This window comes from Aegilops tauschii, chromosome 1, assembly GCF_002575655.3.
Source record: "Aegilops tauschii subsp. strangulata cultivar AL8/78 chromosome 1, Aet v6.0, whole genome shotgun sequence".
NCBI classification, from domain to species: Eukaryota; Viridiplantae; Streptophyta; class Magnoliopsida; order Poales; family Poaceae; genus Aegilops; species Aegilops tauschii.
In genome coordinates, this window is record NC_053035.3 from 189,470,460 (window position 1) to 189,493,504 (window position 23,045).

The following is a 23,045-nucleotide window of genomic DNA, read 5'->3' on the forward strand; positions in this document are numbered from 1 at the left end:
TGGGAGACATAGAAATTTGCAAGATACATACGGATTTGAATGTTGCAGACCCGTTGACTAAGCCTCTTCCACGAGCAAAACATGATCAGCACCAAGACTCCATGGGTGTAAGAATCATTACTATGTAATCTAGATTATTGACTCTAGTGCAAGTGGGAGACTGAAGGAAATATGCCCTAGAGGTAATAATAAAGTATTATTTATTTCCTTATATCATGATAAATGTTTATTATTCATGCTAGAATTGTATTAACCGGAAACATAATACATGTGTGAATACATAGACAAATAGTGTGTCGATAGTATGCCTCTACTTGACTAGCTCGTTAATCAAAGATGGTTATGTTTCCTAGCCATAGACATGAGTTGTCATTTGATTAACGGGATTACCTCATTAGGAGAATGACGTGATTGACTTGACCCATTCCGTTAGCTTAGCACCCGATCGTTTAGTATGTTGTTATTGCTTTCTTCATGACTTATACATGTTCCTATGACTATGAGATTATGCAACTCCCGTTTACCGGAGGAACACTTTGTGTGCTACCAAACGTCACAACGTAAATGGGTGATTATGAAGGTGCTCTACAGGTGTCTCCAAAGGTACTTGTTGGGTTGGCGTATTTCGAGATTAGGATTTGTCACTCCGATTGTCGGAGAGGTATCTCTGGGCCCACTCAGTAATGCACATCACTATAAGCCTTGCAAGCATTGTGACTAATGAGTTAGTTGCGGGATGATGTATTACGGAACGAGTAAAGAGACTTGCCGGTAACGAGATTGAACTAGGTATCGAGATACCGACGATCGAATCTCGGGCAAGTAACATACCGATGACAAAGGGAACAACGTATGTTGTTATGCGGTCTGACCGATAAAGATCTTCGTAGAATATGTGGGAACCAATATGAGCATCCAGGTTCCGCTATTGGTTATTGACCGGAGAGGTGTCTCGGTCATGTCTACATAGTTCTCGAACCCGTAGGGTCCGCACGCTTAAAGTTACGATGACAGTTATATTATGAGTTTATATGTTTTGATGTACCGAAGGTTGTTCGGAGTCCCGGATGTGATCATGGAGATGACGAGGAGTCTCGAAATGGTCGAGACATAAAGATTGATATATTGGACGACTATATTCGGACACCGGAAGTGTTCCGGAGAAGTTTCGGATAAAACCGGAGTGCCGGAGGGGTTACCGGAACCCCTCGGGGAAGTATTGGGCCTTAGTGGGCCTTGAGGGGAGAGAGAGGGCAGCAGCCAGGATTTGGCGCGCCCCCTCCCATGAGGAGTCCTAATTGGACTAGGGGAGGGGGCGCAACCCCTCATTCCCTCTCCCTCTCCCTCTCTTTCCTTCCCCCCGTCTCTTCCTAGTTGGACTAGGAAAGGGGAGTCCTACTCCTACTAGGAGGAGGACTCCCCCCCTCTCCTTGGCGCGCCCAAAGGCAGCCGGCCTCCCCCTTGCTCCTTTATATACGGGGGCAGGGGGGCACCTCTAGACACACTTGATATACGATATTTTAGCCGTGTGCGGTGCCCCCCTCCACCATATTACACCTCGATAATACCGTTGCGGAGCTTAGGCGAGGCCCTGCGTCGGTGGAACATCATCATCGTCACCACGCCGTCGTGCTGACGAAACTCTCCCTCAACACTCGGCTGGATCGGAGTTCGAGGGACGTCATCGAGCTGAACGTGTGCTGAACTCGGAGGTGCCGTGCGTTCGGTACTTGATCGGTCGGATCGTGAAGACGTACGACTACATCAACCGTGTTGTGATAACGCTTCCGCTGTCGGTCTACGAGGGTACGTGGACAACACTCTCCCCTCTCGTTGCTATGCATCACCATGATCTTGCGTGTGCGTAGGAATTTTTTTGAAATTACTACGTTCCCCAACAGGATCGTGCTGGCCATCCGAGACGGTGCTGGTATTCACCCTACGCGCAATGATCCGGAGTACAACGGGCGATGGGCCCAGACCCCGGAGTGCTTAGGATGTAGACCGGCGGGGACCTCTCTGCCGAGCCTAGGTAGGGCTACGCCGTGTTGATTTTCCGAGGCCGGGCATTGACCCAGAAAAGTGTGTCCGGCCAGAGTAATCAAGCGTGTTGGAAAACGTGGTGCACCCCTGCAGAGAAGACATATATTCGAATACCGTGTCCACGGTAATGGACGTTCAGACTTATATCCTAATCTTTTACAACTAGAAATGGATACTTGAGATATGTTGCTCCAGGATTGCTTTCTCGCAGGGAGTCGAGGAAGGATCTCTGGGCATTAATGTTACAACATGCTTGTTAATTAAACTGCTATTCTTCACTCTTCTACATGCTGCAAGATGCTTGGAGCTGCTTGAAGATGCTAGTCTTCGATAGGCTAGGCCTTCCCCTCTATTCTGGCATTCTGCAGTTCAGTCCACAGATACAGCCCTTCCATTTGATACCAATGCATACTTAGTATAGATCTGATGCTTGCGAGTACTTTGGATGAGTATTCACGGTTGCTTTGCTTCCCCTTTTCCCCCTTCCTTCTTCTTTTCGGTTGATGCAACCAGATGGTGGATCCTTTGAGCCAGATGCCACCGCCGACGGATACTACTACATGGAGATCGCCAACGACCAGGAGTAGTTAGGAGGTCCCAGGCAGGAGGCCTTGCCTCTTCGATCATGTTGCTTTTGTGCTTGCCTTCTTAAGGCAGTCTTGTCTAACTTATGTCTGTACTCAGATATTGTTGCTTCCGCTGACTCTTGTGTATCGAGCTTGTATTCGAGCCCTCGAGGCCCCTGGCTTGTAATATGAAGCTTGTATTATTTTGGTTTGTGTCTAGAGTTGTGTTGTGATATCTTCCCGTGAGTGCCTGATCTTGATCGTACACATTTGCGTGTATGATTAGTGTATGGTCGAATTTGGGGCGTCACAATGTCTCAGACAGTCTGAGCCTTTTCACCATTACCACTTAGTTTTTGTTTTATTGAATTTTCCGTTGCATCGTGTGTCGAGTTGCTGGTGTTAGTGTCTAAACTTTTAGAGTTTCGAGTCCGAGTCACGTTTTATTCACGCTGCATCCACATACACCATCATCCACTTCATTGTATCTTCCGCTGCCACTTAATTTTCTTCGCTGCCGCTGTCACCGTCACCACCATCCGCATGCCATTGTCATTCATCGGCATTGTTTTCATACATCGATTCTCCACTGCCGCCGCCGCCGTGGCCATCCATTAGTTGTCCCGCTGTCATATTCCACTTTACATGCGTCAAGTAGAAGAAGAAAAAAACTGCCCTTGGTTTCCAAATAAGATTCGGTTGGGCAGAGAGAGATTTATTTTGGAAAGAAAAGAAGAAGTAGAGAAGACCGCGTGAGGAAGCTGTGATACGTTTGGATTCTCTCCTATAACTTGGGTCAGTTGGAGTTTGGGAAACAAGGAAAGTGTTTATGCGGTAGGAGTTTACCAAAAAAAATTAGCAGCCCACGTGGATCCACATGTTTCTGAGAGATAATAAGGAAAGAGAAAGGTGATTGGAATCTATACCAAATTAAAAAAAAACAGGAATTGGTCATTTGGTATTTGGCATCTAGCACATTTTGTGGAGAGTTCAATAGGACATTTTGACAACTATAATTGAAAGGCAGCAACAGATCTGTCTGGTCGTAGTTTTGGCAGGTTTGGATCGGCCATATTAAAAAAAGCACAAAAAGGGCAAGTTAGTTACGGCCAAAGGAGGAGAGAGAGAGAGTTTGGAAGGCATTAAAGATTGGTAGGGACGATTTGATCTGTTAAAAAAATGATCGGTTGCCTTTCACGTGAGTTGTTTGATTTTGGAAGGAGGTCAAAAAAGTAATCAGCACGCAAATAAAGGAGAGTTAACTGTTTCCACGTTTGGACTTTAGATTAGGAAAAGAGTAAGAAAAGTTTTGTTCGAATCTATTTCCTTTTGGATTTGTAGTTTGTTTGGAAAGAGAGAAAAATGAGGAGAAGATAAAGGATTCCGCCCTACCTTTGGAAAGTGAGCAGTGCAAAAAAAATCAGCTGATATTTTGGAATGTTAGATTCGTCCAAGTAAAAGGAAACGAAAAAAAGAGCCGAGTACTACTTGGAAAGATTCCTCATCGTTCAAGGAAAGAGAGAGATTAGAGAAAAAAAGAGAGTGCAAAAATAGTGAAGGACTTGAGTACGAATTGGAGAGAGAGAGAGCGCGCGCGCTCATTAAGAAAGAATTAAAAAAGGAGATATAGAGCAATAACGTTTGGAAAGAATCCCGTGGAAAAAAACTAATCAGATCCATCCTCTTCTTCGGGTGCTTTTGGAGAGAGACTAGAAGATTAAGCTCGTGGGATATTAAGGCCGTGGGCCGCCGCTCGCAACGTGTCACTTTCCCGAGATCAACTCCATTCATGTGATTTTTTCTCTCTATTCATTTAAGATAAATCGTATCGTTTTCGTACGTGTGGGTAGTGTGAATTCACTTGTGACTTAGACTCGCGTCTCTAGCATTGTCTAGCCTAGGACCAACACTCGACCATTTTAGACGAAGAGTTAAATACACCACCGGTGCCTTAACTTGTCCGTCACCGTCAGTTTGGTACCTAAACTTGCAAAATACATAAAAGTGGTGTTATAACTTGTCCTCCCGTGCATATACGGTGCCTCTGGCGTATGGGCTGCCCGCGTGAAATGCGAGCTGGCGGCTGGCCTACTTGTCAGTGGGCAAGCGATTTTCTTTTGTAGAAAATACCTCATGTTTTATTCAAATTAGAAATATAGATCTCATATGTCAACATGACAGAGAGAGAAATCGCTCAAATAAATTACACGTAGACCTACTGCTTAGTGCGGGCATGAGCAGACTATCCGGCAGAACATGATGCGTTCTACTATTAGCTAGTACTCATATACATAGACCTAGTCCGCGTATCTCTCTGCACTTCTTTCACATGTTTTCTTTTTGTTTATTTTTTAGTTCCTGTTTAGTTTTTATATGTAAATTTTACCATCAAAAATACAAAAAATATAAGTAGGCAATTATTGTGCATTTTAATTCTTTAATCTATTTTCATTATTGTTACTTTGAAGAGGTAAACATGAACTTTTTCCAAATTTTATGTGGATTTAGACAGGTCAACATATATTAAAAATTATTGTGTAAATTTATGCATCCTGATGCAGGACCACAAGCACGGACAATTATTGCCTATATTCATTGATTTAAAATACTACACAATTGCAAAAAATCGACAACGTAACTGTTCAACGTGTATTAAAAGTTATTGTCTAATAATAGTAATTCTAGAATGTATTAAAACATGTTAAAGGTGTTTGTAGAAATATAAGAATAATTTTACACAATAAATTTTCTCAATACACGTTGAACATATTTTTAAAATACATGTTGTCAAGTTTTTGAATGCACGGCAAACCTAAGGTAACCACCAGGCAGGGCACCACGTGATGACTAAAAGGAAGAAATCCTGTTTACATCGACAAATAAATCAGCAGGAAAATTCCAACTAGATGCTCTAATGGGATAAATATAATTTAGACCGTAATGAGATTGTTCCGTATGGAACAAATAAATTGTCACTGACGTGTGCATGTATGCATACCACGCACACGAGGTCCAGTATTAAGAAAAATAATACTACAAATGATTAGATACAGCACCAAAAATAAATATGATAATTTTATATTTTACATAAGATGGTTTTCCTCTAAATTTAGCGTAAAATCTTGCTTGGTTTACTAGCTAGCTTACAAGGCTGGCACGACTGAGCTCCTGAGTTCGAACTTTGAATCCCCCTTTTCTTTCTTATTATTTTTCTTTATTGTTCACATGGTATCATTGTTATAAAAGCCGATGTATCTGCCATTTACACATACTGGTGTGTTTGACGTAGTGGTTAACATGTATGTCTTGTGCATGCGAGGCACATTTATTTTTCTTTTTACTATTTCATTCATCCGCTCGCCTGAGCTGATATGCGGGACCGCATTAAAATTAAATCTGAGGGGGCTGGCTCTAAAAAATGTGGGACCATATTAAAAATAAATCTGAGGGGGTTGGTTGTAAAAAATGCCCCCACACTTACATGCGGGCCACCTCCATGCGAGCGTGCCATGTGGTCAGGGCAGTACGCCCGGATACGGTAAAAGGCACCGTATTTGCACGGCCGTACAAGTTCGAGCATCACATTCATGTATTTTACAACTTTAGGCACCAAAGTGACCACGCAGGACAAGTTTAGGCACCCACGGTGTATTTAACGCTTAGACGAACTTTCAGCTTGCATTAATTAACGTGGTTGTAGCATTTTTCCACATATATAAAACCATCCCAGCTTCACATATTTCTACACCATGAATACATACATTCACTTGGTAATCGCTTTACCTAACTTTTGGAGTTATTTGGCACTGCTGGTTGCCGGTCACCACCTGCTACATGATAAGAATTTGTAAGAGTTAGATTTGCCATACTGTGAACGTTTTACCACCACTTCCCGGTAGTTCATAGGCACATTATTTTTGAATTTTTGTTTCTTGTTTCTACTAATCATGATAGGCTGCAGAGTCAACTTGATGTAGGGTGGAACCCTATACGGCCGATCTTTCACGAAAGAAGCAGATCCCGCGACGAACACGAAAAACACGAGGGGAAACACGAGTGGAAATCACAAAGGGTAACACAAGAGAAACACTCAAACCAACAAGTATGATCACACATGTGCTAGTTACATGAACACAAAGGGAGATACATGATCCATGATCAACAAGGGACGATACAAGGGGTAACCGGTTCTTCTCCGTGAGGAGGTCTTGATGGTCTTCTCCGCGAGGAGGTCTTGAATCCAACGTGGATCTTCTCCGTAGAGGGGCCGCGGTCTCTCTCGTGGAGTAGATCCGATGTGGATGATCGAGGCTCTATCTCTAATATGAGCTATCACAACGCTAACCCTAGAAAGAGGGAGATGCGAGAGTATATATAGTCTAGGTGGGCGAAGGGGTACACGGGCCTCGGCCCTTTACTGTGCGCAGACAGACGGGTCGGATGTCTGGGCGACGGGCCGGATGTCCGGACCTTCGCGAGGAGCTGGATGTCCGGGCTGAAGGGGTTCAGCTTCGGGCATGTTCTATGACGGGCTCCAGATTTCCGGGCAGCGGCTGGATGTCCGGGCTGTCGGGCTGGATGTCCGGGCTGTCGGGCCGGATGTCCGGGGTTGGGGCCGGATGTCCGGGTCCTGTAGCTTCAGCGACTGGAACGTTGCTGTAGTGGATGTCTCTAGCGGCCGGATGTCCGGGGCTGGGGCCGGATGTCCGGGCCCTGGAGCTGCCTTCTTCTCCTTCCGTTGGTTCTCCTCATCCATGGACTTAGCGGCTTGTCCGTCTTCATGAGCATCTCCGGGAGGGTCCTCTTGACACCTGATCATGCATAGCATATCAGACTTAGGTAGTAGCCATGTCTCGAGTGGATCATATGTGATATCACTTAGGAAGGAAGTCACCTCGTTCTCGAGAGCTCTAGCTCGTGCTCGTGTCATGGGTCCTCTTGGCTCTTGATGAGACGATGGTAGGTCCATGGGGATGACCGTAGGATGCTCCGCATCATCTCCCCTCCCTTGGGAAAGATCCGACCTCGGATCAAAATCCTCATCACCATGGTATGGGGAGAGATCCTTGATGTTGAAGATGTCGCTCATGGAGTACTTGCCGCATGGGATGTCGATCTTGTAGGCGTTGTTGTTGTAGCGTGCGAGCACCTTGAAGGGTCCATCCGCTCGGGGTAGGAGTTTGGACTTGCGTTCATTGGGGAAGCGGTCCTTTCGAAGGTGTAGCCACACAAGATCTCCAACATTGAATATCATGGGGTGCTTGTTGACGTTGAGCTTGGTCGCGAGTCGTTGTACTTGGCGCTCGATGGTGTGCCTTGTATCTTCATGCATCTTCTTGAGGTAGTTGACTCGGGCACTCGCGTCCATGTTTGTGCGCTCTTGTAGCGGCAGAGGAAGAATGTCCAATGGGGATAACGGGTTGAAGCCGTAGACGACATCGAAGGGGGACTTGCCGGTAGTCGAATGTCTTGCACAGTTGTAGGCGTACTCGGCAATTGGTAGGCACTCCTCCCACTCCTTGATGTTCTTCTTTATCAACACGCGTAGTAGAGTGGAGAGTGTGCGGTTCGTCACCTCTGTTTGGCCGTCGGTTTGTGGATGGTATGCCAAAGAGAAGAGTAGCGTGATTCCGAGCTTGGTGCACAATGTCTTCCAAAAGTAACTCAAGAACTTGACGTTGCGGTCGGAGACAATCGTCTTTGGCACTCCATGAAGGCGCAAGATTTCCCTACAAAACAAATTTGCAACATGTGAAGCATCGTCTATCTTGTTGCAAGGAATGAAATGAGCCATTTTGGAGAATCGGTCCACAACAAAAAAAAACGGAATCCTTCCCATTTCTAGTTCAAGCCAAACCAAGCACAAAATCCATGCTAATATCTTCCATGGTTGGTACGGAATTGGAAGAGGCATATATAGTCCATGAGATTGAGCTTTCGACTTAGCTTTGCGACATGTAGAGCATCGGTTGGTGAAGCGGTTGACGTCGCGAAACATCTTTGGCCAAAAGTAGTTCTTGGAGAGCGTGGCAAATGTCTTGTCGCGTCCGAAGTGTCCCATTAGTCCTCCGCCATGAGATTCTTGCAAAAGCAACAAACGAAAAGAAGACTCGGGGATGCATAGTTTGTTAGCTCTCATAAGATAACCATCTTTGATTTAATAGCGTTCCCAAGAAGTATGCGTCAAACACTTGGCATAAGGAATAGCAAAAGTAGGATCATGCTCATACAAGTCTTTTATGTGCTCAAAGCCAATGACATTCAATTCAAGTTGTGTAACAAGCATGCATATTCGGGAAAGCGCATCCGCCACAACATTTTCCTTACCTTTAATATACTTGATGACATAAGGAAATGACTCAATAAACTCACTCCATTTAGCATGACGCTTGTTCAACTTAGTTTGACCCTTAAGGTATTTAAGCGTTTCATGATCGGTATGGATGATAAATTCATGAGGGCGAAGGTAATGTTCCCATTCATGCAAAACTCGCACTAAAGCATATAGCTCTTTGTCATAGATGGGGTAATTGAGTTGCGCTCCGGAGAGTTTCTCACTAAAGTATGCCATGGGGTGCTTCTCTTGCGTTAACACACCTCCTATGCCATTACCACTAGCATCACAATGAATTTCAAAAGGTTTGTCAAAGTTGGGTAAAGCAAGCACGGGAGCATGAGTAAGCAAATTCTTAAGTTGAATGTGCTATATTGAGATGGTCCCCAAACAAAGGGTGCATTCTTCTTGCTCAAAGCATGTAAAGGAGATGCAATGGTGCTAAAATCCTTCACAAAACGACGATAAAAACCGGCTAAACCAAGAAAACTACGCACTTGTTGCAAGTTGGTTGGTTGGGGCCAAGTTTTAATAGCATTGATCTTAGATTCATCAACATGAACACCCTTAGAAGATACTACAAAACCCAAGAAAACAAGCTTATCAACACCAAAAAGGCATTTTTCCATATTAGCATAAAGACGCTCTTTTCGAAGAGTTTGTAGCACGGTGCGAAGGTGGGTGACATGCTCTTTGAGAGATTTGCTAAAACAAGGATATCGTCGAAGTAGACAACAACAAATTCACCAATATAAGGGCGAAACACATAATGCATAAGACGCATGGAAGTGCCGGGTGCTTCCAATAAACCCATAGGCATGGCTAACCACTCATACAAACCAAACTTGGTTTTGAAAGCGGTTTTCCATTCATCACCCTCTTGTATGCGGATTTGATAGTAACCACTTTTAAGATCAATTTTGGAAAAAATTGTGGCACCGCTAAGTTCATCTAGCATATCGTCAAGGAGTGGAATGGGGTACCTATAGCGAACGGTGATAGCATTGATGGGTCTACAATCGGAACACATGCGAAAGCTACCGTCTCTTTTGATCACAAGAATAACCGGTACGGCACAAGACTCAAACTTTCACGCACATGTCCATGATCTATGAGATGCTTTACTTGCCTTTGTATTTCTTTGGTTTCTTCGGGGTTGACTCGGTAGGGAGCCTTGTTTGGAAGTGGCGCTCCGGGGATGAGGTCGATGCGGTGCTCGATGCCTCGTAGTGGAGGTAGACCCGGAGGTAGCTCATCGGGGAAAACATCTTGGAATTCCTGCAAAAAAGAAGATAACACTAAAGGTAGATCGTGAGAGGTGTTAGCTTTTGGTGCCTCATCTTTGCACAAAAGGACATAGTGCATAACACTTGATGGGTTCTCACACACTTCTCTCATCTCACGTTTGGTGGCAAATAGGACTAAGTTCTTCATGTCACTCATCGTGGAGGCGCTCAATTTTGGCTTCTGGCGCTCACTCTGTTTTTGGTGGTTCGCTCTCTCACTATTTTCTCCACGATGGGTGGCTTGCTTGTCGGCGATCACTTGGCTTGGAGACATAGGTCGTAGGACATACTCCTTCCCTTTCATTTTGAAGCTATAGTGATTTGTACGCCCATTGTGGATGACACCTCGGTCAGATTGCCATGGCCGTCCAAGAAGGAGGTGGCAAACGGTCATCGGAAGGACATCACACTCCAAAGTTTCTTCGTAAGCTCCGATCTTGAAAGAGACTTGTACCCTATCCTCGACTTGGATGGTGCCGTTGTTGCTTAGCCATTGAACTTTGTAAGGGTGCGGGTGCTTCATCTTGACCAAATTGAGCTTAGAGCATAGTTCTTCACTCGCTAAGTTATGGCAACTCCCTCCATCGATGATGACCTTGACGGACCTTCCATTGATGCCGGCTTTGGTGTGGAAGATATGGCATCTTTGGTCGTCTTCTTGTTGATGTTGAAGAGTCAAGACCTTGGAGACAACAAGAGCGGGGCTCGAATCTTCGTCACAAAAGACTTGATCATCTTCATCGTTGTTGGTCACTTGCCGGTGCATGGACACTTGATCAAGGGCTTCCATTTCTCCTTCGCTCATGGAGTCGTAGGTTCTGTCGTCGTTGAGTATCATGGTGCGCTTGTTTGTGCACTCAAAGGACTTGTGGCCTCGGCCGCCGCATGTGAAGCATTTGAAGGAACTTGTCTTGATGGTCTCATCGGTTGGGGTAGATGATGATGAAGCGTGAAGTTGCTTGTAGTAGGAGGACGATTTGAGGTTGTCGAAGTTTTCTTGTAACTCGACTTGTCGCCGTTGCTTGTAGATGGCTTGGTTGAGGTAGAAGGTGTTGGAGTCGTTGACGCTTGATTGTTGGAGAAGCCATAGGACTTGGATGAGAACTTGGCATACTTGATGTCATCTTGCACTTGACGTTCCGCATTGGTAGCTTGATGTACTAGCTCGATGAGGTTCGAGTATGGTTGGAAGTCGGCGATCTTCTTGATAGGATGATTGAGTCCATTCAAGAAACGTGCCATAGTTTGCTCCTCATCTTCTGTGACATTGGCTCGTATGATGGCAATCTCCATTTCCTTGTAGTACTCTTCAACGCTCTTGGTTCCTTGCTTGAGTAGTTGGACTTTCTTGAAGAGGTCGCGGTTGTAGTAGTTTGGCACGAAACGTGCTCTCATGACATCCTTCATTTGCGCCCAAGTGCTGATTGGCGGTTCACCTTTGGCCTCTCGGCGCTCAATGACTTGTTCCCACCAAATGAGTACGTAGTCTTGGAACTCAAGGGATGCCATCGCGATCTTCTTCTCTTCGTCATAGTTGTGCAAGCGGAAGATTTTGTCAACCTTCAATGCCCATGAGATGTACTCTTCGGAGACATTGCTTCCGGTGAACTTGTGCATAGTGAACTTTAGCTTGCCATATCGTTGCTCTTCATTGTGTTGGGGTCGGGGATGATGATGCCCATGTCTTTGAGGATTGACAATCTCATGTTGCTCTTGGCGAGGAGGGTTGTCGACCTCATTTTGCTCTTGTCTTGGAGGAGGTCCATTGTCTACATGCTCTCGATGGACTTGATGTTCTTGTCTCGCTTGAGGAGGCGCTTGTCGATCTTGACGAGGAACTTGTGGAACTTGACGATGCACATGTGATTGATAAATCCTTTCTTGAGCTTCGTCGCGAAGTGCTTCTGCTTGTAGGCGAGCTTGTCGGCCTCGGTTGGCTACGGCTCGACTTGAATCTCGAAGGGCATGTTGCGCCTCAAGTGCTTGAGCTTCCCATAGTTGTTGTTCTTGATGGTGTGCTTCGGCGTCTTGTGCATCTTGATGTTGTCGCACTTCTTCCTCTTGTTCTTGTTGTCGTTGGCATTGCCGTTCTTGTGCTTGCGTGAATGCAGCTTGGTTTTGATGATGTCGATGCTCTTGAGAGGCGGTGTCATGTAGAGGATTGCGGTTTGCTTGACGATCGTGATGTGCGGCACGACGAAGAGTGTTCGATGTCGGGGTACTTGATCCGGAGATAGTGTCGTCGGAGTGTCGACTTGCGCGGCTCCGTCTTGAGTAGGATGACGAGGTAGAAGAGCGGTTGACCAACAAGGCGCGAATCTCGTCCATTCTTGCATTGCTCTCTTGCTTTTGTTCGTCAATCTTGTGGTCAAAGTAGTCTCTTGTATGTTGCTCGGAGAGTCGCAAGTCGGTGGCGAGATGGTCGATGCGGTCGCTCATTGATTGTTGCTCTTGATGCAAAGCTCGTTGTGCACCAAAGAGGTGGCTCTTGGTGATGTAGGATGACATGTCGTCGTCTTGCTCCAAGAAGAGTGGGTTGGTAGAAGAACTGCGCCTATCCATCATTCCAAAAATATATATATGTGAGTGGGAGAAAGAGAAGAACCAATACCAAATGTACCTTGACCAATGTTGAAGATGGATCAAAGATCACTCCAATGTGTAACAAGGAAATAGCACAATTGCTACCAATTCTTGTCGGTTTCTCACACCTACACAAGTAAAAGCTTATAGTGGAGCTTGGTTAGGATGGTGGCACAAAATTTGATGCAATTGTTAGTGAGGTTCAATAATGTTGGAAAAGATTCACAAATTTGCAAATGCAACAAGTAGACCAAGCAAGATAAGGTACACGGAAACACACACGCAAATAGATAAGTGGGGTCGTGCAACCAAGGGTGAGCCATAATGTGGAATCCACGAAAATGCTCTTGTTGCACAACACTAGAGAGACGCTAGCACGATTGCACAATAGCCGGATACAAACTTGTGCACAACCTACTAAGCAAAACTGCAACGACTTCTATCCCAAGTATGCTATATGTATGGTATTTCAGAGATATGATCCAAGATGATCGAGTATGACAATCTTAATGTTGTATGATGCTATGGTTCTTGCTTATAAGCTCTTCGCTTATCTTTCCTCTTTTGCTTAAAAGCTTGTTTGGCTCTTTGTTGTTTGAGCTCTTTTCTCATGCAATGCTTCACGAACCAAGATAGCAATTGTGTATGCAATGACAACTTTGTGACACAAGAGATGATACCAAGATATGCACCACGGTATGGTATGTATGCTATGGGAAGTATGATCACTAATGTGCACAAGTCACGTTGCCGGCAATACTCAAAGGCTAGTCTCGATGGGTAATGTCGTGGAATTTTCACGACAGATGTCCTCGTGCAAGGACTTAGTCATGGAGCCATCGCAACTAGGAAGCTTAAAGGGGTTAAACGGGACAAAGGACACGAGGATTATACTGGTTCTGCCCCTTACGGTGAAGGTAAAAGCCTACTCCAGTTGAGGTTGGATTACTTAGGGTTTTGATGACCAGGGAGCTAAACCGCTGCGCCTAGTTATCGATCTGATCTTACTTGTCCTGAACCGCCGCCGGGTCGTCCCTTTATATAGAAAGGTTAACGCCCAGCGGCTCTCAGAGTCCCGGCCGGCTCATAAACTGTGTCCAGCTCGGACTCTTAATTATTCTTGCCTTACACTACAAGTCATGCCACAACGGCGGTTTACCACTACGGGCCTTAAGCCGCCTCTTGGCCTTAGACCTATCACTAAACCGCCATCCTTAACCTGTCCTTGGGCTTCTGAATGAAGAGCTGTCGCAACGTAACCCGGCCCATCTATGGCGGGTCACACCAGTAGCTATATCCTCAACATTAGGCCCCAGATTGATTTGAACCGGTTCATGTCAATCTTCAATACCTTAAGACAAAATCTTCCGGCTTCTGTTTGCGCGAAGGTTATAACCCGCCATGACGTCATCTTCTAGATTCGTGGTAACCCGCCGTGGAGTCATCCGCCATTAATGCACATTCCGTCCAACGTATCTCATCGGATCCTTATCTTAATAACTATCCCGGAAATCGAGGCGCCTCTACAGCTGGATAATCATGCCTTCAGCCTCCTCGTTTCTCGCGCCCACTTAACAGCCATCCCTTATAAATAAGCCCGACCCTTAGGTCGTCGTCACTCTTCCCTTTCCGTCATCTTCCTCCTCTCGACACCCCAGAGCCCGAGCTCCGCCGCCGCCGCCGCGCGTCCCGTCTGCACCAACCAAGGCCGCTGCATCGACCTGTCTTGACCAGAGAATCGCGACGCATCTCCACTGCTCATCAGCACCAGTAAGTCCTCGTCGTCCCGTATACTAGATCCACATTAGGGTTCGCAAGTTCTTCTGTGTTCTTCGTGGTTCCTCGCGATTCCTTCGCAGTTCTTCCACAATGCCCCCCTTTGATCCAAGAGTAATGCATAACTTCGGCGGTAGTCGTTTCACGCCCATTTTCAATATTAGCAGACCCCTTTTGCTTGCAAAAAGACCTCATTTAGAGCTTATGAACTTCTCCGTATCAGTTTTTAGGTCTAGAAATTTTTCTTTTCTGGACGATCGTTTGATCCAAAATAATCCCTCTAATCTGTGAAACTTGTTTGTGCAACACTTAGGCAAAAACTGCATCTGTTAACCATGGCGGGTCCTATCGCCGGCTTAAAAGAGGCCATGCTTTGTGAAATTTCTGGATCATTCATAATAGAGTTAAATAACTTAATTGCTCATGATATCCACGGCGGCTTAAATAACCTGGCACAATTAACCATATATCATTAGGCCCTTTCATAAGCCGCCATCTTGAATACTGAACTGAAGTTTTCCTCCAGCTTAAGTTTGAACCGGAAACTTTATTTTGTCATAGGCTTCCATCTTTCACAATGCCGCCTAAGGCTCCCAAAGCACCCATCACATGCAACTGGGTTAGATCCAACGTCACCGACAGCACCTTAGCTGATTTCGTGAAAACGGGTTATCTGCCAAAGAAAGAGGTCATGTCCTATCATGCTCCTGACCCGTCAGAAGAGAGGCCTCAACCCAAGGATGGGGAAGTTGTCATATTTACTGATCACATGAACCGGGGCTTTGCTCCTCCCGGCTCAAAATTCTTCAGAGATGTCCTGCACTTCTTTGATCTGCGACCTCAAGACATCGGACCCAATTCCGTGTCAAACATCTGCAACTTCCAAGTGTTCTGTGAGGTGTACCTCGGAGAAGAACCCAGCTTGCTGCTCTTTAGGGAGTTATTTTACCTGAACCGCCAGAATGAATGTGCCAACGAGCCTAGCTTGGAACTTGGTGGAATTTCAATCCAACGACAGAGAGATTGTCTCTTTCCTTATGCTGAGCCGCCAAGCCACCCGAAAGATTGGAATCAGACATGGTTCTACTGCCAGGACACTTCTCTGGCTGACGAGAACCCTCTGCCCGGCTTTCGCGCCCTGCGTCTGGAGTCAAATCACCCCTTGCCAGACAAATTATCTCAAGCTGAACGTCAACCACTTACACCCACCATCAACAAAATCAAAGCTCTTCTGGGGAACGGCTTGAATGGTATTGATCTGGTCCGGGTCTGGGTTGCCTGGCGGGTGATTCCTTTAAGCCGCCGCCCCGGCTTGATGTGTGATTACATAGGCCAGAAAGATGATCCTCTACGACACAGTCCAGACGACTTACCTGAGGACGTCATTGATGATACAACCAAGTCGCTTCTGAACGAGAGCCTGGCAGATTGCGGGAGAGTGGGCTTAAGCCCTTTCTGCAAGACGAACCCGGCTCCAGCGGTAAACCATTGACCTGAATGCTTTTTCTTCCATTTTAACGATTTTGTCTTAACTCACTAACCTTTATTGTATTTTACAGGCTAATGATAAATTCTAGAAGGTCAAGTATGACCACGAAGCTGCCAAAAAAGCCAAGAAAGTTTAGAAAGCCGCCAGGAAAGTCGCTCCCCGTAAGAAGGGGAGTAAACCTAGCGCCTCGGACCTGCTTCGTCTGGAAGACACCTCCAAGTCAGAGGTAGCTCTTGACTCTTTAGGCTCCTTTTTTAACCATCTTATTGACACGGATTATCAGCAGGAGGATACTGGAACAAGTCATGAAGTGAATGAAGAGGTAACTATAATTTCATCCGACTCCGAGCCTTTGCCGAGATGGAAAGTTCGAAGAGTAACCCGGAAAGTAAGATTTTCACATCCTTTAGCTTATCAAGATCCTCAATTTCTTTTGAAGCGACAGATTTATGAGAGCCGGAGGCAGACCCGGACCAGCAAAGATGCAGACCTCTCCTCCGGCATACCCAAAGCATCAAGGAAGCGCCGGACTGAGGTTATCTCCGACTTATATCCTTTTCATCCTTTGGCGGGCGTCACTCGTCAACCACTCAATTCTTCTGATTCAAACTACCAGGGAACTTCACCTTCCTCCGGCGACTCAATGCAGTCTAGCTTGCCGGCCTTCAAGACCGCACCCGGGTAATGATGATCAACTTATTTTGTACTTATCTTACTCATGTTTTTGCACTAACTCTTTGACTTTCAGTGTACAAGTAAAGCCCAGCAAGAGGGCGAAGAAAAATAAGCCGGCCGAAGAGCCGGTCCTGACTGAACCTGAGGCTTCTGCTCATGAGCCGCCATCTGCACCAGCTCCTGAAACCACCACTGCTCCATCTGATGAACAAGTTATGGAAGGTTCTGATAACCCGGAGATCCCCAGCCCGGCTCATCCAGATGATCCGGACGTTGTAATCACCCGGACCGACTTTGTCGAACCGGGAAGACCCACCGTGTTGGCTAGATGCTCTGCCAAGGAAGAACTTCTGGAACGCCGCAGGGCCAGGCTGGACATCACTGACTATGCTAATCTGAGCATTGGAGATATTGTCTCTGGCTATGTTAATCAAGTGCACAACAGCCGGGACCTGGAAATTGATATGGTGAAGCAAATACAGCAAAAATCTGAGGTATGACTCTCTTGCTTACTCCATAGTTATCCTTACCATGCCAGCCCCCAAGTCTATTACTTATGATAAAATATGTTGTAGACTTAATACCGGCTTAATAATCACTGCAAGAAAACCGGCTTACCTGGTAACACTCAAGGGTCGGCTTAAACAGCATAGTTGACCCGGTCCTTTCCTTACTTTAATCAACTAGTTGAGCAACTTTACGCATTAGCCCCCAAGTGCCAAGTACCTTTGCCTGCAAAGTGCTTGGGACTTATTTTCATGAACCGGCATTGTAAATAGAGCTTTTCAGTATACATGAGCCCCCAAGTGCCAAGTGACTTTGCTTGCAAAGTGCTTGGGACTTAATGTTGCATTATAATCACCCTAACTGTAACCCGGAATTTGTATAGGCCGCCTGTAAGAAATTTGAATCGGAAATCTCTGATCTAAAGAACCGCCTGAAGACTCAGGAAAGTGAAACCCAAAAGGCCAACTGCAAATTTGAAGTCAGCATATCTGCACAAGAGAAACTGAAGAAAAAATTTGAAGCAGAAAGAAAAACCTGGGCGGATGAAAAAGCTGCTTTGCTCAACCAGGCCGAACAAGCGGAGGCCACTCTTACTGAAAGAACCGCCGAGCTATCCGGCTTAAAACGCCATGTATCTCAGATGGTCTCCTCAATCTTCGGTAAGTTACTCTGTAAGTTTCTAACTAGTTTACATCGTTCATTTCTCATAAGTATCTCAATTGCCATCAGCTCACCTGACTTTGTAATGCAGGTCCCAGGAGTTCCAATCTCAACCAGAACGCGCTAACCAAGTTGAAGGCGGTTTACACCTTGGTATAGCAACTTTACACCGGGTCACAACGTGCCTTAGCCATTGTGGATCTGTCAAATGAAGTTCCCACCCACCTGGCGGATGTACTCAGCCGGCTTGCCGTGCTTCCTCAACGCTTCCAAGAGTTAAGACGAGCTTCTGCAAGAGCCGGAGCCATAGCCGCTCTAAGCCGGGCCAAGGCGTTTCTACCGGAGCTAGACCCGGCCGACATCGCCCTTGGGTATCCTAGCTTGAAGGAAGATGGCACTCCCTTTGACCAGAAAGACTTCGCCGCCTGTGTGAAGAGAGTACGCCCGGTGGCCACTTTGATTGGTAATGATACAGACCTTACCAAGTATCAACCGGGCTATGACGCGGAGAATCAGAGGATCCCAACACCACGCTATGAAGCAGTCAGCCTGATTCCTCCGAATCGTAAGCATACCTTCGCCCCTGAAGTTGACCCGGTCGGGTTAATTGATGATGAGGCTCAATTTGAAGCCTTGAGTGGCATTGACTGGAAATCATCAACCTTCCAGGTCATGGACACAGCCGGAGGAGCGGAGAGGGATGACCCGGAAACCTTAGGCCAACAACGCCCTTGATCTCGCAGGCGGCTCATGTGATGTCTTAAAAGACGATGCCTCACCTTTCGGACTCGGGGAGTCATGTAATAGAGTAGGACAAACACCTAATTTTTTCGTGCCATCACGCACGTGTGTAACGCTCAACATTGTTTAAGCTGCCCTTTTATATTCTTCCGGGTTATGCTTGATCCTCTGTTTTCCTTATGTTTAAAGAGCTGTCCTTAATTGTCCTGCATAGGAAAACAAATCACAAGTCTCTAGGCAGCTTACTGCATGGAGAGTCACATATTTTACATATAACCCGGAATATGAATCAAAGTCATAATAAACCGGCTCTCAGTTATATCTTCGAGATAACCATAACAGCATACCCGCGAGCATTCAAGTACATTTCCGGTTTATGTAACCTGAATAATGAGGTTGAGAACTCAACTCCGGTTCACCAGCACATATAATGCTTATTATGTGCCATCAACATTATTAATCAAGGTTAAGTCGGTGGAATAGGAACCACCCTTGAATGCTTTTGATGTCATCAAAGAACTGGTTTGCAAACCAAGAGAACTCAAAAATTTAGGGGCTTCTGATTCGAATACGACCAGAGAACCGTCCCAAAGGGGTTAAGCTAAGATTCGAATGCAATCATATAGCCCCCAGTGGCTTTGGCGTTGCCGATCAAGAGGGTACCGACAACTATGTTCTCTTTGGTTCGAATACGACCTATGTTTGAACAGGAAGCCCCCAAATGACCTTGAGAGTTGTTTAACGACGCTGATTCGAATACGGTCCACGTCGGTTCCCAAAGGGGGTTGAGCTATGATTCAAATATGATCAAGAAAAACTCCCCAATGAGCTCGGCAATATGCCAATCAAGTGGGTATCGACAGCTATGTTCTCTTTGGTTCGAATACGGCCTATGTTTGAACAGGAAGCCCCCAAGTGATCATATTTTTAACGGCTAGATTCGAATACGATCATAAGCCGGATCAACCTCCAAGTGACCATGTAATATTACAATGAAAATAACAATGATACATTTACCTTTGGAGGAAAAAAGGACAGAGGTCCTGTTTTATTATTTATCACAATATATACATGGCTATAGAAATATATACATTATGAGAGCCAGTGGCTCAAGTGTAATAAGGCCGAAGCTGAGCTATGTTCCACGGCCGGCGGGTCTCCTCCTCCGACTTACGTGAATCTTTGTGCTCCCGAACATCGATAAGGTAATATGACCCGTTGTGCAAGTTCTTGCTGACCACAAAGGGCCCTTCCCAAGGCGGGGATAACTTGTGTGTGTCTGTTTGATCCTGGATGAGCCGGAGCACCAAATCACCTTCCTGAAAGACCCTGGACTTAACCCGGCGGCTGTGATAGCGGTGCAGGTCTTGTTGGTAAATCGCTGAGCGAGCTGCTGCTATGTCACGCTGTTCGTCCTACAAGTCAAGAGCATCTTGACGCGCTTGCTCATTATCCTCCTCGACGTAAGCCGCCACTTGAGGCGAATCATGACGGATGTCGCTAGGGAGGACCGCCTCAGCTCCATAAACCATGAAGAAAGGCGTGTAACCCGTAGACCTGTTAGGAGTAGTATTGATGCTCCATAATACGGAGGGTAACTCCTCCACGCAACAACCCAGCGTCCATTGCAAAGGGACCAAAAGCCGGGGCTTGATGCCCTTCAAGATTTCCTGATTGGCTCTCTCAGCTTGACCATTGGATTGAGGGTGAGCCACTGATGAAACATCAAGCCGAATATGCTCTCGTTGACAAAATTCCTCCATGGCGCCTTTAGACAGATTGGTACCATTGTCAGTTATAATGCTGTGTGGAAAACCAAAGCGAAATATCACCCTTTTCATGAACTGAACCGCCGTGGCTGCGTCACACTTACTAACTGGCTCTGCCTCAACCCACTTTGTGAACTTGTCAACCGCCACCAAGAGGTGGGTCTTCTTATCTTTGGACCTTTTGAAAGGCCCAACCATATCAAGCCCCCAGACTGCAAACGGCCAAGTGATTGGAATCATCCTCAACTCTTGAGCCGGCACGTGAGCACGTCTTGAGAACTTCTGACAACCGTCACATTTACTGACTAAGTCCTCTGCATCAGCATGAGTCGTCAGCCAATAAAAACCATGACGAAAAGCCTTGGCCACAAGGGACTTTGAGCCAGCATGATGGCCACAATCCCCCCCGTGAATCTCACGTAAAATTTCTTGACCTTCCTCAGAGGACACACAACGCTGAAAAGCTCCAATGAAACTGCGATGATGCAGCTTGCCATTGATAATTATCATTGACTTAGACCGCCGGGTTATTTGTCTGGCCAAAGTTTCATCCTCAGGCAATTCTCCCCTGGTCATGTAAGCCAAGTATGGCACTGTCCAATCTGGGATAACGTGGAGAGACGCCACCAACTGTGCTTCTGGGTCAGGAACAGCCAAGTCTTCCTCTGTAGGCAACTTGACAGAAGGGTTATGCAGAATATCCAAGAAAGTATTAGGCGGCACCGGCTTTCGCTGAGAGCCTAACCGGCTCAATGCGTCAGCCGCCTCATTCTTTCTGCGATCGATGTGCTCTACTTGGTAACCCTGAAAATGTCCAGCAATGGCATCAACTTCGCGGCGATAAGCCGCCATGAGGGGGTCCTTGGAATCCCACTTGCCTGATACTTGTTGGGCCACCAAATCTGAATCGCCAAAGCACCTCACCCGGCTTAAGCTCATCTCCTTAGCCATCCGAAGACCATGGAGCAAGGCCTCGTACTCAGCCGCATTGTTAGTACAGGGAAACATCAACCGTAGTACATAACAAAACTTGTCACCTCGAGGGGAAGCTAACACAACTCCAGCCCCCGAGCCCTCCAATTGCCTGGACCCGTCGAAGTGAATAGTCCAGTATGTATTATCCGGTTTCTCTTCAGGCACCTGCAGCTCTGTCCAATCGTTGATGAAATCCACCAATGCTTGAGATTTGATAGCAGTGCGTGGCACGTATTTTAGACCATGAGGCCCAAGTTCTATAGCCCACTTAGCAACTCTTCCTGTGGCCTCTCTGTTTTGGATGATATCTCCTAGGGGAGCAGAACTGACCGCAGTGATAGGGTGGCCCCGGAAATAATGCTTAAGCTTCCGGCTTGCCATGAACACCCCATAAACAAGCTTCTGCCAATGTGGATACCGTTGTTTGGACTCAATGAGTACTTCGCTGACGTAGTAAACCGGCCGCTGAACCGGATGTTCCTTACCCGCTTCCTTACGCTCCACCAGCACAGCCACACTGACGGCTCGTGTGTTAGCGGCTACATACAACAATAAAGGCTCCTTGTCGACAGGAGCAGCAAGGACTGGCGGCTCAGCTAGCTGTCTTTTCAAATCCTCAAAAGCAGCATTAGCAGCATCATTCCAGACAAAGTCATCTGTTTTCTTCATCATTTGATACAGTGGCATGGCCTTTTCACCCAACCGGCTTATAAACCGACTCAAAGCAGCGATGCGACCCGCCAGACGCTGGACGTCATTTATGCACGCCGGCTTAGACAGAGAGGTGATTGCCTTGATCTTCTCCAGGTTAGCTTCAATGCCTCTGTGAGAAACCAGAAAACCCAAGAGCTTGCCTGCAGGAACACCAAAAACACACTTGGCCGGGTTAAGCATCATCTTGTAGACCCAGAGATTATCAAAGGTCTCTCTCAGATCATCTATCAAGGTCTCCTTCTCTCTGGATTTAACCACGATATCATCCACATAGGCATGAACATTGCGCCCAATCTGATTATGAAGACAATTCTGCACGCAACGCTGGTAAGTCGCCTGTGCACTCTTGAGCCCAAAAGGCATAGACACATAATAGAAGGCTCCAAAAGGAGTAATGAACGCCGTCTTCTCTTGGTCCTTAACAGCCATTTTGATCTGATGGTAACCAGAGTACGCATCCAAAAAACTCAAACGCTCACAACCCGCCGCAGCATCAATAATTTGATCAATACGAGGGAGAGCGAAAGGATCAGCCGGACAAGCCTTTTTTAAATCTGTATAATCCACACACATATGCCAGGTGCCGTTCTTCTTGAGCACAAGCACCGGGTTAGCTAACCACTCTGGATAAAAGACTTCAACGATAAACCCGGCCGCCAAGAGCCGGGCTACCTCCTCACCAATGGCTTTCCGCCTCTCCTCATTAAACCGCCGGAGGAATTGCCTGACTGGCTTAAATTTCGGATCAATATTAAGAGTGTGCTCAGCGAGTTCTCTTGGTACACCCGGCATGTCAGAAGGTTTCCATGCAAAGATGTCCCTGTTCTCACGGATGAACTCGATGAGCGCGCCTTCCTATTTCGGATCCAGATTGGCACTGATGCTGAACTTCTTAGATGAGTCACCTGGAACAAAGTCAACAAGTTT